Source organism: Poromitra crassiceps (assembly GCF_964638095.1).
Source record: "Poromitra crassiceps genome assembly, chromosome: 10".
Classification (NCBI taxonomy): Eukaryota; Metazoa; Chordata; class Actinopteri; order Beryciformes; family Melamphaidae; genus Poromitra; species Poromitra crassiceps.
Genome location: NC_139631.1, coordinates 49,519,645 through 49,537,130, shown reverse-complemented (window position 1 = coordinate 49,537,130; position 17,486 = coordinate 49,519,645). Strand labels below are relative to the sequence as shown.

At 40.4% G+C, this 17,486-nt stretch overlaps 2 long non-coding RNA genes across 2 annotated transcripts; both read right to left on the bottom strand.

Annotated features, from left to right (window-relative positions):
• Positions 1 to 134: 134 nt before the first annotated feature.
• On the bottom strand, positions 135 to 4,569 carry LOC310783466. Its single transcript, XR_014553091.1, has 3 exons — positions 4,519 to 4,569; positions 2,708 to 2,825; positions 135 to 2,412 (listed from the first exon to the last, which is right to left on the bottom strand). It is a non-coding gene; the product is annotated as an uncharacterized lncRNA (long non-coding RNA).
• Positions 4,570 to 7,142: 2,573 nt separating this feature from the next.
• LOC310783370 lies at positions 7,143 to 13,193 on the bottom strand. Its single transcript, XR_014553081.1, has 3 exons — positions 13,131 to 13,193; positions 11,781 to 11,888; positions 7,143 to 10,309 (listed from the first exon to the last, which is right to left on the bottom strand). It is a non-coding gene; the product is annotated as an uncharacterized lncRNA (long non-coding RNA).
• Between the last annotated feature and the right edge of the window lie 4,293 nt (positions 13,194 to 17,486).

Here is a 17,486-nt window from a genome sequence, read left to right as displayed (position 1 = left end):
CCGATGGACAGTACAGAGGACATGTGGAAGTGGACGATGCTTTGGACGAGCTCTGAACATCATGCAAAGTTTAATGGGTTTTATTAAAATATTCTACATACAAACTTGTATTGTTTTTATTTTATTTTCACACAGTATCAAAGTTGGCTGAAGGTCTAAGCTGTAATCATTTTATGACAGCATATTGAACAGAAACAAGACTAGAACATATCAAGGCCAGTATCTGATGACATCAAAACATTTACCATCAACTCTTGCTAACAATGTCGCCCTCACACCATAGAACAAAGTAGAAACCAATAATTTGTCAAATTAATTTGTGTATTCTGTACATTTATATTTGGTGGTGATGTAGGCAATAGATTAAATTTTTCCCAGAATGAATGCTCAAGCAGATCCTGAAAGTTTGTAGATTTTATTGGCCAGCATTTTTTTGCAAGTCTAAGTGCAAACACTGCATAGCTATTGCCTAGCTGAGGAATTCAAAGCATTATAATGTAGCCTACTGTATTAGCATCACACCTTTGTCTAATACAGTTGTGGAATGTGATCACTGCAATGCAATGTAAAAAAACAAAACCATGAAAGCTTTCATTCAAAGTTAGATGTATTTTGTCTTATAACATGTACAGCTCGGTAGACAACATATTGAGGCAAATACTAACATTGTTATGCAAGCAATAATAGCCTATTTTTCAGTTAGAAAGTTAGTAACAGAACAGTATTGTATAATTACACTGGGAATCAAACTGACAGCTTATAGCCTAAATCTAACCTACTGTAAATCCCATAACCTCTCAAACCCAGTGTAATGGTTATAAAAATGTACCTAGCTCTGGCAAGTCTTGCCTATCCCTGACTGACCATCTTTATCTCTCCAGTGTTCCCACACCCATCAAATTCAAATATTTTCCAGGCCCAATTCCCTCAAATTAAAAAATGGCATCGTTTGAGACAGGGGTCCATTACAACACTGATAATTTTATGAGAACTAGTAGCTTTACAGAAGCTCACAGACAATTAAAAGCAGAGAGAGGCTTGACCACACTTCTCAACGTATAGTGTTAGTGATCACAGGCTATGCCCTCTATATAAATTAAATCACTTTCAATGACCCCTGTCTATTGACAAAAACTTTCAAGGCCTTGATTTTTATTTCTCAAATTCACAAACTAAGGACCTGTGCCCTGTCATTCATTGATCCATATTCTCACAGGTCTGGAACATTTGGAAAAGTAATGAAAGTAATACATTAATTTAATCATTTGAATCACTTCAATAGTTTGGGAATTTGATTTTTTTTTGTAGAAAAGTATGGATGCTGTGGTTCACATCTGATACACATACAATTCTAGCTTTGATGTTTTGAGTCCCCAGTTTTTGTTAATGTGAAGAATAATGTTCAGATAGACTAGAGCAGTGTTTCCCAACCTGGGGTACGTGTACCCCTAGGGGTACTTTAGCAGCTTGCAGGGGGTACTTGGAAAGATTGGGGATTACAATTTATTTCCAAAATGATCAAAAACAATATTCCAAGTAATTTCATAGGCCCGTCTTGGTAAAACTGATTATTCTTCCCCAATTTAAATGGGAAGAATTGTATTAAATGGGAGTCATTCAAATGATTTCCATTCAATAATCAGATGTGTTAGAGATGCCTACTAAAAGTTTAATATGAGTTTAATAGAACAAATTTAGGAGAATCATCGACATGCATGAGTGAGGTGGTACTACTGGCATGGCAAAACAGCTCAAGGGGTACATAAGAGAAAACAGGTTGGGAACCACTGGACTAGAGGGATGTTCTACACAAGCCACTGCCGGCATGCATTATATCAAATACCTTGTACCTAAATCACATCCAGTTAAGAACATAACCTGGAAAAATGTGAAATTTTAAAATGTAAAGTGTGTATGAACCCTGCCAATCATCTCACATATTCTGATATTGTCACTGTGAAGAACAAGCTGCATCTTCTATACAGTGATATAAACTAGTTAGCAGCGGATATCTATCTGCATAAATCATATTGACCACTTGGCAAAATCTTCAAAACAAATCACTGTCTGGAAAATGTATGGAAACCTGTCATTAGCTTCCATTTTGTCAGACTTACTGTCCATTATAAAACACACTCACACAAACAGTGCACTGTTTTCCACAATAGGCTTTAGCAATTTTATACAGTAATTACTTGTCCCAAAATGCCTCCATTTTTTAGACCTTGGGGGGGCAAAATTTGCCCCCAAAATATGTTTTAAATTTCCTACACAGCCCGGATGCTTAGCCTACTACTGAACAGTCCTGTAAACTCCAAAAAGTCTCAAGTCAAATCGCAAGCCACAGTGAGTGCGACGAGTCGAAGTCGCAGACTCAAGTCCGCATCTCTGCCAGGTTCTACTAATCACCTTCTGAAAGTACACAAAAGCAAATATGTCAGTATGACAGATGTAATTTAATAATAATTAATTTCACAAAACATAAAAAAGTACAAAAAATAAAAATCTCTTCCTCTCTGAAACATTCAGACTGGTTTCTCTCTTGAGGAAAATAGACCAGTGGTCATACCTGTCACACAATAAGGGAAAATCCTTACTAGAGAAGGAAATGTAAATTGTTGGAGGTCTTCCAGGAACAGCTGTTAGTGGTGCGTTAGCTCTGAGATGTTCATCTAGTGGGAAAGGCAGCATGTTACTGTGATCTTACCTCAAACTTCTTCAAGCAGGGGAAGACTGCTCCTACTTGAGGGTTGCTGTCACACAATGGCCACCACCTTGCATTCCTCCAGTGCTCGGATGATTGCCGACTTCGCCACTCTCGCATGCTGCTCAGACACAGAAGGAAACAGATCTGGATCAGTATGTATACAACTTCTGGCTGGGAGCTATTGATAAAATCAAATATCACTATTTTAGACCAAATACCTCGATATCACTAATGTGGTTTTTTTTTTTTAAATGTGTGATGATCATCAGTAATCAGTAATGTGTAATCACCAGTGTTGGGCAAGTTACTTTCAAAATGTAATATACTACATATTACTAGTTACTTTCATTTGAAAGTAATAAGTTACTTTACAATATTACTGTCTGTGTAGAGTAACTCGTTACTTATTACACTACTTTTGCATTACTTTCACCAAAACAACAGCAGCAGCAGAATGACATCGCCGCCCTGGAACCATCCCGGAAAATAATGTCAACCGCCTTGAAGTCAGTGTAAACCATCCAAAATTCTAAATGTTATTATTTTCCTTTGTTATTGTCATCTGTAGTGGTTATTTGCATAAAAACACACAGTTTGATTAGGAAATGATTGTATTTTTATTTAAATATGTGCTTTGATTTTTTTTTTAAATACTCAATTTGTAACTTGAGTTACTTGACAAAGTAACTGGTATAATATTACTGAAATCCTATAAGTAACAAGTTATATTACTGAGTTACTGCTAAAAGTAATATATTACATGTAATATGTTACTTTTGTAATGAGTTACCCCCAACACTGGTAATCACTAATAAGTAACGTGGACATGATCAACAGGTAACGCTTTTTATTTTGCAAAGCCAACAGTAACAAAGCCATTTAAATGCTCAATTTTTGGATAAAAATTTGACTAGTTTGCATCCCTGAAGCTTGTTCTTAATATAGGAAGACAGAAATCAAGGTTCTTGGCTCCACTAGAAGAAAGCCCAAAGAGATGTTCAAGATTTGGTTACAAAGGCAAAAATATGTAACAATTTATGGTGAAGCCAGTTATCTTAGTTTCCTCACATTTGCCACTTACCTAAGAACATTATTGGTACTGCTTTACTGACAAAGAGGATACCTAATTTCTTTGTGATAGTGTAAGAAGAGTTCAAAGGGTGCAAACTAAGGCAGCAAGAATGTTATTGTATGACACTAAAGCTAATGGAAGACATTTTGAAATCACAATCCATTCATGGCATTCCCTTTTAAGCACATGCACTGTGGAACGTTTGGTGACGTCACAATAAAGTATCCCCCTTTTTGCTGGGGACTGCCTGGAAGGCCCTCAAGGACCCCTGGCATCTCTGGAGTCCACTTTGAGAACCCCGTGATCTGTAATCGACTGGTTTTCCTGTCCCCTGCCTTGAAGGCGTAATTATGGATTGCACCGCGGTTTTAGGCAGACCACGAGCCTTTGTTCCCTTGCTTTTGACAGATCAAATCTCCCACACCAAACACTCCATGTAATATAGCAATCGGAAACCTAAATGAACATAAGTGGTAGTTATCGCCCTAAAGGGGGCATACATATATATATAAATATTTATACCATGGTCTGGGTGAATACTCAATTCTGATTGGCTGCAGGGTGTCCATTACTATCTGATAATGTGCACCTAGTAAAGTCAGTACCACTCACTCCCAATATACCATAGTTAGAGACGGCACTGTTATCCTCTGCCTCTGAGAAAACAAATGGTAGCCTTAGCCTAGCCTCGCAAGGGTAGTGAGCCCCTCCAGAGTGCATGCTAGTAAAAACCACTCACCTTGAGTTTGCTAAGCTGAAATGACGGGCAGCTAGCGACCGGAAAGCTGTTGTATATGCCTTCTTCTTCTTCTTCTTCTTCTTTAGTGTTTTATGGCGGTTGGCAGCCAACTTAAAGGTGCATTACCGCCACCAACTGGATGAAGTTTGATGTCTTCTTCATATTGGAATCTATTTACATTGTTCATCATATATCCACCCATAGTACTCCCATTCACGATATTATGTCCATTCTATGACTCAGTCGGCGGGAACTCATCCCTCAGCGCCTTCTCGATCTCCTCTCCAGAAATGTCAACAACATTCAAGAACCTTCTAGCTGCATCCATCATCATCTTAATCTTTTCCTTTTTTCCTTTGACCTGTTCCGCACAATTAATTACCATGGCCATGAATGTCAAAAATCCTTTCTTGTCCACACAAATATTTCGTTCAATTCCACCATTTCCACTCTTCTGCTCCAATTCATTTTGCTCTACCACTTTTTCCTTTCTCTCAATCTCCCTGCACTTAACAGCCTCAGCATACGACACTCCTTTCTTCTCTCTGATCCTGCTCACTTCAATCTCCTTAACTCTACGTGGACACTGCGCTGATCCTGTGTTGTGACTCCCCTCACAGTGCAGACATTTTGCCTCATCTTTACATGTCTCCCTCCTGCACTCCTTTCCACCACACCGTCCACATCTCCTTTCTCCACTGCACACTGCAGCAACATGACCATACTCCTGACACGAATAACACCTGAGAGGAGCCCTCTCATACTCCCTCACCCTATAGCTGACACAATCCAAAAATACTCAATCCGGGATTTCACCTTCAAAACTCAAACACACTGAGGTACTCTCCTCACTTACACCATCTCTAAACCGATTCATTCTCTTCGCCTTAAATACACCTTGCACTTCTTCAAATAAATCACAGTCATGTTGTATATGCCAGTGCAGCGTGATTTCTAACCCCACATAGGATAAGCAATAACCACGCCCTGTGGCGCCGGGATTGGCCAGGAGCATTGAAGCTTGGGACTAAAGCACCTGGCTGGGGTTTTTCATCTTTTAAAATAAAGATGTTTAAAAAACTATTGCTTGTTACATTTTCAGTGCTGTACCTTTTCTCTGGGTAAGAATTGAGCTTGAAATTAATGATATGATACATTATATTATATGAGCTATGAACGTGAACATAACACCGTTTATATTATTGCATGTTTTTGTAGATTGTGTACATTGTGTAGATTACAATTATTATGCTTATTATTATTATTACTATGCTAAGGAAGGTAGGTGACCATAATTCATCTCAATACTCTCAATGTCCGCTCTCGAAATCGCTGTCCGTTCTCAAGAGCTATTCAGTTGGTTCATGAAATCGCTGGGCTGCGTGCCCTCGTGTTGCTCCTGGCCAATCCCGGCGCCACAGGGCGTGGTTATTGCTTATCCTATGTGGGGTTAGAAATCACGCGCCAGTGCAATGCATTGAATGGGCATGGCATGGATGGATCCAACGCGCAGAACCTGCGCTTTGCGCATTCGTAGTAGTGTCTGCAGAGGTGTGCGGTGTGCTTAGTAGAACCGCGCATGCGTAGTGGTGTCTGCAGGGGTGGGCGTGGTGCTCGAGAGAACAGCCAATGGCGAATCCGAACCATTCCATGGGCTTTTCACAGTAACCTCTGCAACCCGGGTAAACTGGGTTGTAGAGATTGTACAACTCCTCTCCATTCGATGGGGGCATTTGAATGCAATTCCTTTCCATTCAATGGGGTGATTCATAGTAGATCGGGTGTCCAGACAGTGGACGTGTACAGTATCTGGCGAATGGTGGCGCTTTTCTGGTGATAATATGGAAGTACAATAACCCACTGGAACAAAGTGAGCAAACAAACAGACATGGCATCACAAAATATATATGGGCTCTATGCGCAGATAAGTCATCTTAGGAAGTCACAGTAGACCCGCGGGGGCCAGCCGCGTATTGTTGTAGCAGATTGACAGCCAATGAAATGGCCAGGATTTTCACGTGACATAGGCTACAGTGTTAGAACGCTGAGTATGTAATCTTCCAACTCTTGGCAGGAGAGACACGGGTTCGAATCTCACCTGGGGGCACACCTTTTTATGATGTAAAGGTTTATTTACCCCACCTCAAACAATTGTCATGCAACATTGCTGATAACTAAAACATGTTTTTAGCATTAACATTAACAACAGTTGATTTAATTTTAATACAGAAATATCAACTATTACATGATTCACACTGCAGTTTGCTGGAAGAGGATGCAGATGACAGGTGCAAATGAAGTCAGGCACTTTTCTGCTCCCAGTTGAAGTTTTCAATAAAATGTCACATGAGGCAGCTTAGCCTAATATCTACATCAGTTCAGTAGTTTAGTTTGAAATGTGTAGTGGCTATAGCATTTTTTGTACAGATAATTGTAGAGGAAGGCCCAAAGTATAGCATGTAATAGCATAATTATTACACTGCATAAATCATATTGATACTGTACTCAAAACTGTTGCATTAAAAATTTGATAAACAACCTATTTGACCTATTATTCTTGAAAACAAGCTGAGCAATGCCCTTGAAGATGAAATCAAGTGAAACAAATTATTTCCTTAAAATCAATGTTTTATTAAATCCACCCACATACATACACACATACCATATATACAAGCAGATAAAGTGAATTGGATTAATCACCACACAATATACACACAGTAGCAATTTACCGGGCTCCATTTAGATCCCATGTGATAAGATGGACATTTTGGCATATCAAGGACCCCTAATTCATTCACATTAGAGCCACAGACCCCCATTTGATGAGATTCTGTCTCTCGGGCCCAAATCTGAGAATATGTTTTACTGTCAGATATGATTTTGTCAATCTGTAGTACTGTTGGTAGAGAGATAACAGTGAAACTATGATCAACACAATAATTCTTCTACATTCTCTCATTGTATCAACTTCTTGTAAATTAAATAATGCAGAAATTTATAACAAATGATCATTTTGCTAGAGACCCACTGAAACCCTTTCAAGACCCGCTCGTGGTCCCATGTCAATTCAAGCACTTTCAGGGCAATGAGAGCAGATGGTTGCCCTCATGAGGCGGCTCCACCCGCTATGCCGACCACCCGCAATGCCGACATTAGGTTTAGGCGTGGGGGCTGGGAGAGGTTAGCTCCAGCCGGTCCACCGACACACCTCGCTCAGCTGGTTCTGCTTGTGGGCTATCGGCATTGCAGGCTGTCGGTACTGCGGGCTGTCGGCACATAGACGGGGCACCCATGAGGCGGAGTGGAGCAGAGCTGAACAGAAAAACGTCTCTTTTAGGGATGCACACAATTAATCGAAGCTCGATTACTCGCTCGCTCGCTCGCTCGCATTTACTCAAGCATGTGAAAATGTACTCGATCAAAACAACAACAAAAGCAACGTGCATTCGTGCATTCTGCCAGTAGAACGGTGTTTTCAAATCATTTTTCAATGATCCTCCAGAGGGCGCAATGATATCACTGTAACAGACTGCGTGGCTCTGTGTTTGTCACCTCAAGAGTTGAACAGGATGTGTATGGGGAATGAGAGTGAAGCTTCCGTTGTTGACGAGCGTACTAGTTGTCTGAGAATAAATGTGGAAGCGTGTTATAACGTTACAGCCTGACTCTCTCGTTTATTTTTTTATTAACAAAGTGTAAGTAATAGGCGGACCCGAACACTCGTCTACATCACTATAGCCCTTTTCAGACAAGCCATAAGATGCTCTGTCACTTGAACAGCGTTCATTCGGATTAATTGGCTCCTCTTCCTCAAACCTGGAGCAACCCACCATCAACTCAAAGAGGAAGAGTTGCGACGCGCGGCCAGCAGAAAAAATAACCCAATCGATCTGCGGTGTTATAGAAAAAGACATGATGCCTATCTGTGATTGGGTGTACACCTACAACAACTGGATCCTAGTCTCACCTGGACTCGAGCTGAGCAACTCAGCATCAGCGTTTAAGCGACGCACGGCGAGCAGAAAAAAAGAAAATCTGCGGTCAGCGAGCCCCTGTTGGACCTAGGCAGCGGCCGTGGCGCGGATTCTGGGCAAATGTTGACATGTCTAAAAGTTATGCCTCTACATTTTTATATGTTTCATAGCATAGGCTATGCTATGCAATGCTGTGAGAAACATACAATATGTTGCTGCTGTATAAAAAAAGGTTTTATTGATGAAAAAACGCATTTGGTATTGTTTCGACAATTTTGTGTTTTTAATTACAATTAATCGATTGATTGATCCTTAACGTTATCAATGATCGATTCCAGAATTTGTGGAAAATGTGCATCCCTAGTCCCTTTTCATTTCGGGGCCCATGTCAGTCAATCCAGCTCCGGTCCACTCCGCCATCCACTCTGTGTCTTGTGTGAGATATCAGGAGACAATGAATATCACAACAGCATCATCTCATTTCAGGTATTAAAAGATTTTTGGTTTACATGAGTGATTGTAATGTGTAGATGAAACAAATCCGACAGCTCGTTATCGAAAATAATGCGCTCTGACAGCAGCGCAAGTCACTGTTCTCATTCAGTGTAGACTGAAGCCTATGCTATAGCCTGATGACACGGATGTCTAATTTATGATCCTGTCATGCCCCCTGCCTCCTAGTCTCTCTCTCTCTTTCTTTCTGTATGTGTGTGTGTGGTGTGTGTGATCGCAGGATTGGAGCCACTTGCATCCAGTTAGTCGCTCCAGTCTAAAAACTGTCTTTTAAGATTCTACAAATCCTGTCCAGTTCTGCCTACCTGTTCCTGTCTCTGCTCAGATCACCATCGGACTTGACTCCTGCTCCTCTGCCAGCCAGCGACCTGCCAGCCAGCTCCATCTGGCACATGCCACTCCTGAACATTTATTAAAACACCCTGTTACCTTGCAATTGCCTCAGCCTCTGCTTCTGCATTTGTCCGCTCACCTTGGCTTAACAGATCCGACATGCGTTATTATTCATATCCCACTATGGAAACGCACTCCAGTTAGAACAGGCTCGAAGGAAAAGGACGTTACGTCGTAGCCTATAGGCCTATTGTGTCTTTCGGAGCGTTGCAGAAATTTTATAATAAAAAATGTAATAATAACATAATTTACTGCAGTGACCTGTTTTAAAGCACATGACGGATAGTGCAGCTACTGTAGGAGTGGTTTGTGATAGATCTAAAAGAAATGTGTTTGTGCCCTTATAGCTTAATGACAATCTTAGCTGCTGAAAAATGCCTGTAACATAGGCTACCTCACCTGTGTGTAAAGCTGCCTGCGTCACACAGCCTGCACTTCATATCATCCTCACAACCAATCTATTATCCATCTGACTGGTCATGATCTTCAATAACAGTCATAACAATTGATCAGAGTTCATTATCAGAGAGTCATGTTACTCTCACAGGCGGCGCTAATAATGTTCCGTAAATGATCAATGAAAAAAATCCTGTATTCTTGATGATTTCACTGTAGAAACTTGGAAACTGCATGCTGGTGGATGCGTGCATGGAGAGACAGGGCGGTGAGGGCGCACAGCACAGACCCTGATAGAAAAAGTGAATCACCTTCGTAGCGAGACTTGGGTTGGCCACAGGAGAGGCATGTCTGAGGTGGCTGTTGCAGCTGCTGCTTCTCCAAGCTGGTGTGGACCATCTTCTCAACAGCAGGAGCAGCCTGTGCTTGGGGATTGGTGATGCAGGGGGCAGAAGTGTGACTGGGACACATGCAGCTTTAGTAGTGACAGTCATCTGTGGTGGAGGCAGGCCAGGCTGTAATAGAAGTAGGGATGAAATTATTACCGGTTTACTGATAAACCATGGTCAAATTCCTGATGATAGTATTACTGTTTCAAATTTTAATGATCAATAAAACCAAAGTTTGATTACAGCGCTTTGAAAAAGACTGTAAATACTGTGTCACTGGCTCCCCTGGCCAGTGACACTTAAGAATCGACTAGGTGACAACCAAGTATAGTTTGGTGACAAGCTGGAGAGACAGTTGACGGTCGGAGAGACAACATCCGGTACGGGATGGGATTAGCACCCGATCCTGGCTCTCTCGTGAGGGAGAAATCCACAAACGCTACGGATTAGCCTCCTGAAAATCTGTGCAAAGATCGGTGCGGCCTGGGGTACTTCAGGCTAGAGTGAGGTGCTCGCCGCAGGCGAATGACGTGCAGCGCACAGGCCTGTCTTCTCTCTGCCCTCTCAGGGTGACAACAACCTTGTCACCCTGATGAAGGCCTGTGTGCCGCAACGCGTCGGTCATGTCATGGTGTCTTTGGGTCATTTATAGGGGTGTCACGATACACTCAGTTCACGATACGATACGTATCACGATACTGGGTTCACGATAACGATACGATACGATACGATTTTAACAATATTTTTTTAAACTTGAATAATGACAATATATGACGGGAAAAGTAGTATTTTATTTGAAATGCACAAATACAAAACATGCTGTTGTGGGAAATTGTTATTACAATAACAACTAGAAAAAACATGAGATTGGAGATAAGGCTTATCTTGAAATAGAATGAGTTACACCGTCACTTAGATTTACTTTGAACTAAAAGGTTTCTCAGCAGTATAAATTCTCATTATGCATCTTCGGTTTTTCTTCAAACTCAAACAACAAGACTTTTCTTAATCTATTTTTTATGCATCTTCAGTTTTTCCTGTCAAGTAAACAGTTTTGCCAGAAACTCAATTGAATGGTTTCTCTCCTGTATAACTTCTCATGTGTCTCTTCAGAGACTTGTTCAACTGAACTACTTTCCACACATTGAACTTCAACAAACAAAGACGTTTCTTAGTCTATTTTTTGAAGAAAAGATTTTTTTTTTTTTTTTTTTTTTTTTTTTTTGCGATATGAGATTTCATCTCAACGATACATATCGTGACGTTTTACTATCGCGAAATTTCGTGGGACGATATATTGTGACACCCCTAGTCATTTATAAACAAAATTAATTCTGTTCTTTTTCTATTGATTTTTTTTGTACTGTTATTTTTACATTGAAGTCAACGGCGAGTGGCTTGTGTTTTCCCCCTAAAAGGGGCGCAGCGCCTTGACGTTTTGCAAAGTACCCAGATTTGCTGGTCTGGTCTATCCAGACGCAGGTTGCACGTCTGAGTTTTCTAAATAAAACTTAGTGAAATTATTACAGTGAATGCATTTCATCATTATCATTTTATTTTGGCCACTATAATCGTGATATGAAATGTTATCTCTTACCCTTTCATCTCTAGGGGGAAGCAAAGCAGGCTCTTGTGGAGGCAGGGCATAGCTGTAGTGGAGGCAGGCCAGGCTGTGGTGGAGGCTTTTGGTCCATAAAGATGACTTCTGCACATAAAACAAAATACATTGTATACTGTGTTTTGCATTCTAATGAAAGCCTATGTTCCACATTGTGTTTTTGTTGAACGCAGGGTTTCTTCACATTTTCAAATAAAAAAATTCCATGTTCTCCAGACCTTTATTTCGCCCCTGCTACCTAGGTTATATCAGTATAGATGAAGATTGTTCTTCACAGGCAGATATATCAGAATGTGTGTGTGTGTGTCTCAGTAGATAATTACAACCCGTACAGTCTGCTATACTGTACAGTTTGTATACTGTAAACAACCTAGGGGTTATGCTAATCAGATGATACTCTTTTTAGTTACACAGAAAGGCAGACAAGCTAGCACTACAAACTGTACAGTCTGCTACACTGTACAGTTTGTATACTGTAAACAACCTAGGGGTTATGCTAATCAGATGATACTCTTTTTAGTTACACAGAAAGGCAGACAAGCTAGCACTACAAACTGTACAGTCTGCTATACTGTACAGTTTGTATACTGTAAACAACCTAGGGGTTATGCTAATCAGATGATACTCTTTTTAGTTACACAGAAAGGCAGACAAGCTAGCACTACAAACTGTACAGTCTGCTACACTGTACAGTTTGTATACTGTAAACAACCTAGGGGTTATGCTAATCAGATGATACTCTTTTTAGTTACACAGAAAGGCAGACAAGCTAGCACTACAAACTGTACAGTCTGCTATACTGTACAGTTTGTATACTGTAAACAACCTAGGGGTTATGCTAATCAGATGATACTCTTTTTAGTTACACAGAAAGGCAGACAAGCTAGCACTACAAACTGTACAGTCTGCTACACTGTACAGTTTGTATACTGTAAACAACCTAGGGGTTATGCTAATCAGATGATACTCTTTTTAGTTACACAGAAAGGCAGACAAGCTAGCACTACAAACTGTACAGTCTGCTACACTGTACAGTTTGTATACTGTAAACAACCTAGGGGTTATGCTAATCAGATGATACTCTTTTTAGTTACACAGAAAGACATGACTGTAATCCAACCACAAGCTATTGAGAAAGAAACGCACCTCAACACTGCCCATAATGATCCAGCTGCTACATACTGTACATGCCAATAACGTTTCAGACGATCTGAAAGCACGCGACGTTAACTAACGCCAATGCACAGCGCGATGCTGTCTAGGTCAAAACAACATGAGTCTAATCAATAAAATGTTATATCATTACAAATTGAATCATAAATTACTTACTTAACGTAGTTATTTCCTAAAGGAGTTTCCCTGCCAACCTCCGCCATCTTGACCACAGCTGAGATGCAACGAAAAGCAAAACTACCGTGGCCTGCGTGCTCATGCGCGAACGGAGTTTGAGCCCAATACACAATGAATGGAAAATGGATCAGCTGGTGTTTATCACTCATCTCCTAAATTACGTTAAGTCTGCGAAGGATATTTATACCACCAGGATGACATATATGTTTCACATAGGGTTGTGTTTTTACGCACAATAATAGAACCGGCGAACTTTTTTTTTTCCATCAGTCATTGACCGCTATTTAAACACAAATATTGATATACACAGACTGAAGATTGTTTCACAAGCGAAAATAGCATTATGTAGCGACCGGAGGAGGCGGTCGCTCTGATTGGTGACAGTTCTGCTCTGACGGTGCAGCCACATCTGCGTCATTTGACGCGGGCTGACGCTTGGCTGTATGGACGCTTGACGCTTGGTGGGCGTGGAAATCCGGAAGCAGCAGCTAGCTCCCAAGGGAGCGCAAAGGATTATGGGAGTTCCAGTTAACTTTAACTTAAGTTTAACTGTTACAGTTAAAAACGTGGTTTAGTGATGTTGTGCTCATGTTTTGCATTATGTGGTAATGGCAATGTTTGTGCGGCCAGGATAATGTTTAGTTTTACTATCAATGTAGCCACCACGACTGAGACTGTTAGTGTGTTCGATCACCTCTGGCCAGAGTTTTACCGAAAAATTCCGATGTGGAATAAATAGCATCCCCTGCTGTCACGCGGTGTATGAGGCGCAGGGGTGGTTAAAAGTAAGATCCCTGTGTCACGGCGGGATTGCACTGGTTGCGTTGCAGCTCTCCGGTTTTGCTACGTGCTCTGTGCTCCGCCAACACTAACGGTATGAAACGCTCGGCGGCATGCCTCCTGTGAAAGCCGCTTTGTATGGAGGGTGGATCGTGCCTAAATCAAATACAATACACACAACTAAATACAATACACACATTGAAATACAATACACATATTGGAAATACAATACATATAGGCCTATTGAAAATACAATACACATCTGAATAATACAATACATGTGTAACAATAAATACAATACCAAAATGCTTAAATACAATACACATATTAAAAATACAATACACATCTCGAAAATCCAACAACTGTATTGTATTTTCGATGTGTATTGTATTTTGATATGTGTATTGCCTTTTCAATATGTGTATTGTATTTCAATGTGTGTATTGTATTGAATTTTGGCATGGGTGATTCGTGCCATAATCAAATACATACATGTATCGAAATACAATACACATATCGAAAATACAATACAGTTGTATTTTCGAGATGTGTATTGTATTTTAAATATGTGTTGTATTTAAGCATTTCGGTATTGTATTTATTGTTACACATGTATTGTATTCTTCAGATGTGTATTGTATTTTCAATATATGTATTGTATTTCCAAAATGTGTATTGTATTTTCAATATATGTATTGTATTTCCAATATGTGTATTGTATTTTCAATATATGTATTGTATTTCCAATATGTGTATTGTATTTTCAATATATGTATTGTATTTCCAATATGTGTATTGTATTTTCAATGTCAGTCAGGAATGTTTCCAGTTTTTTTTAGTTGTGACGTAATCACTCCGTTCCCGCTCCACTCAGCTGGCTCGAGTGCACCACCCAGACACTTCTTTCTGCGACCATGTATCGAGAGACATTTTCTAAAGAGTATAAATTAAGCTTAAGTTGGCTACCTTGGCTACCTTGCTGGCAAAATGTCGACGAAGACGGTGGCCGATCTGCTGCGGGAGGCAGCTAATGCCATGGATCTAATTCCTCCCCCCAGTACCCCTCCTCCAGCAGCTCATCCTGCAGCAGATCGGCCACCGTCTTCGTCAACATTTTGCCAGCAAGGTAGCCAAGGTAGCCAACTTAAGCTTAATTTATACTCTTTAGAAAATGTCTCTCGATACATGGTCGCAGAAAGAAGTGTCTGGGTGGTGCACTCGAGCCAGCTGAGTGGAGCGGGAACGGAGTGATTACGTCACAACTAAAAAAAACGGGAAACATTCCTGACTGACATTGAAAATACAATACACATATTGGAAATACAATACACATATTGAAAATACAATACACATATTGGAAATACAATACATATATTGAAAATACAATACACATCTGAAGAATACAATACATGTGTAACAATAAATACAATACCGAAATGCTTAAATACAATACACATATTGAAAATACAATACACATCTCGAAAATACAACAACTGTATTGTATTCACTCATGCCAAAATTCAATACAATACACACATTGAAATAAAATACACATATTGAAAAGGCAATACACATATCAAAATACAATACACATCTCGAAAATACAACAACTGTATTGTATTGACCCATGCCAAAATTCAATACAATACACACATTGAAATACAATACACATATTGAAAAGGCAATACACATATCAAAATACAATACACATATCGAAAATACAATACAGTTGTTGGATTTTCGAGATGTGTATTGTATTTTCAATATGTGTATTGTATTTAAGCATTTTGGTATTGTATTTATTGTTACACATGTATTGTATTCTTCAGATGTGTATTGTATTTTCAATATATGTATTGTATTTCCAATATGTGTATTGTATTTCAATGTGTGTATTGTATTTAGGGACTGTTCGTTATTTATGAGAGGGGGGGTATGGTGCAGAAAGGGGGAGGGATATCAAATATTTTTTTGAGTACTGGGGAAGGACTTGTGTTTTTTATTTTGGCTTTAGGGAGGGTTATACAACTTTCATTTTTTGTATTTTGTATATATTTTTAAATGCGTTTTTTCGTTCCAAAATTCGTGTTTACTCCCCTATATCTATGGTTTACCTGTATGGTGACTGGACTCGCTCCAGACCGCTCACCGCTCGATACAGATTTCACCCGCTCGCACTCACTGCTCCGCTCAAAAGAATAAAAGAGATAAAAAGGCCAGGGTGTTTTAATTTGCGTTTAAACGCCTGGGCAATGGGCATTGCTCACTACAAATAGTAACATGAGCTCAGCAGAGTCGGCTGCATGCTTGTTTCTCTTCCTTCTCTCTCGCAGCAGCTGGCAACAAAATAGTGGGCGTGCACATGAAGTAGCTAAGCCAAGTCTTATTGGAGGCTGGAGCGGACATCACAGTGCATCAGTGTCACTCTTCCAAATAACGTTAAATCTGCAAGGGATATATATAGCACCTGGATTACATACATGTTTCACATAGGGTTGTGTTTTCATTTTTATTGTTTTATTTTGTCCAATATTGAAATGTTCTACAATTGCATGTGCTAACATAAACATTATTTATATCTACCACTTGGCCTATTTAGTCTGATTTGGTTGCTATTTCTTGTCAATCTATTACCCTCAAAGCATGCTGGGAGATTTCATATGTGGCTCAATTAGCCACGCATCGATGCATTCTGTTTCGAACATGTTGTGATTGAAACTGGAGCGGGACTGTGCGGTACTGAGCAGGTGATCGGCTTTATAACTAGGAGATGAGGTCGTTATTGGGCTGGGTACTAAAGTTATATGCCCCCCGCCCCCTCTCTCCCCCGATGTCATAGGGCGCTATGAAATGTAACCAAATCATCGGAAAAGGTCATATTTTCTTCAGTAGCCTACTACCTTTTGTGTGAATATGATAAAGTGTGGTTATTTATGGTGGAGGGAAGGTCATGCATTTATCTCCAGTCACTCAGGGAGGGACATGGAAAAATATTTAGAGATCTGGGGAAGGTGAAGGAAAAAAACGAAAACAAAGTCGCCCCTGCACCATACCCCCCCCCCTCTCATAAATAACGAACAGTCCCTTAGTTGTGTGTATTGTATTTGATTTAGGCACGATCCACCCTCCATAGCTTTGACGCTGCATCTTGATCGTTTCGCTGTCGCAGACTAGAGGCGCTGGGCGGTTCCAGCGGCAGGGGGTGCGAGGTCGAAATGGACCAATCAGACACGGAAATAGAGCAAGACAGCCTATCAAGATGCAGCGTCAAAGCGGCTTTCACAGGAGGCATGCTGCCGAGCATTTCATGGTGTGTAGGAGGCGTAACACTAACCGGCTGCGTGCAGAGCCTGTCACGGCTCCGCTCCGCCAGACAGCTAGAGTGACGAGACCCACAGGTTATCACGGTAAAATCGCGCGAGACAATTTGTATGTTGGATAAATACAACAAACAGGCAGAAGATCATTGTTCCCAACTGGAGAAGCAGAGGAGGGGTGGGCTGTGTGGTTAAAAGATACATTGGTTTTAGGGAAGTTGATTGTGAAACAAATATT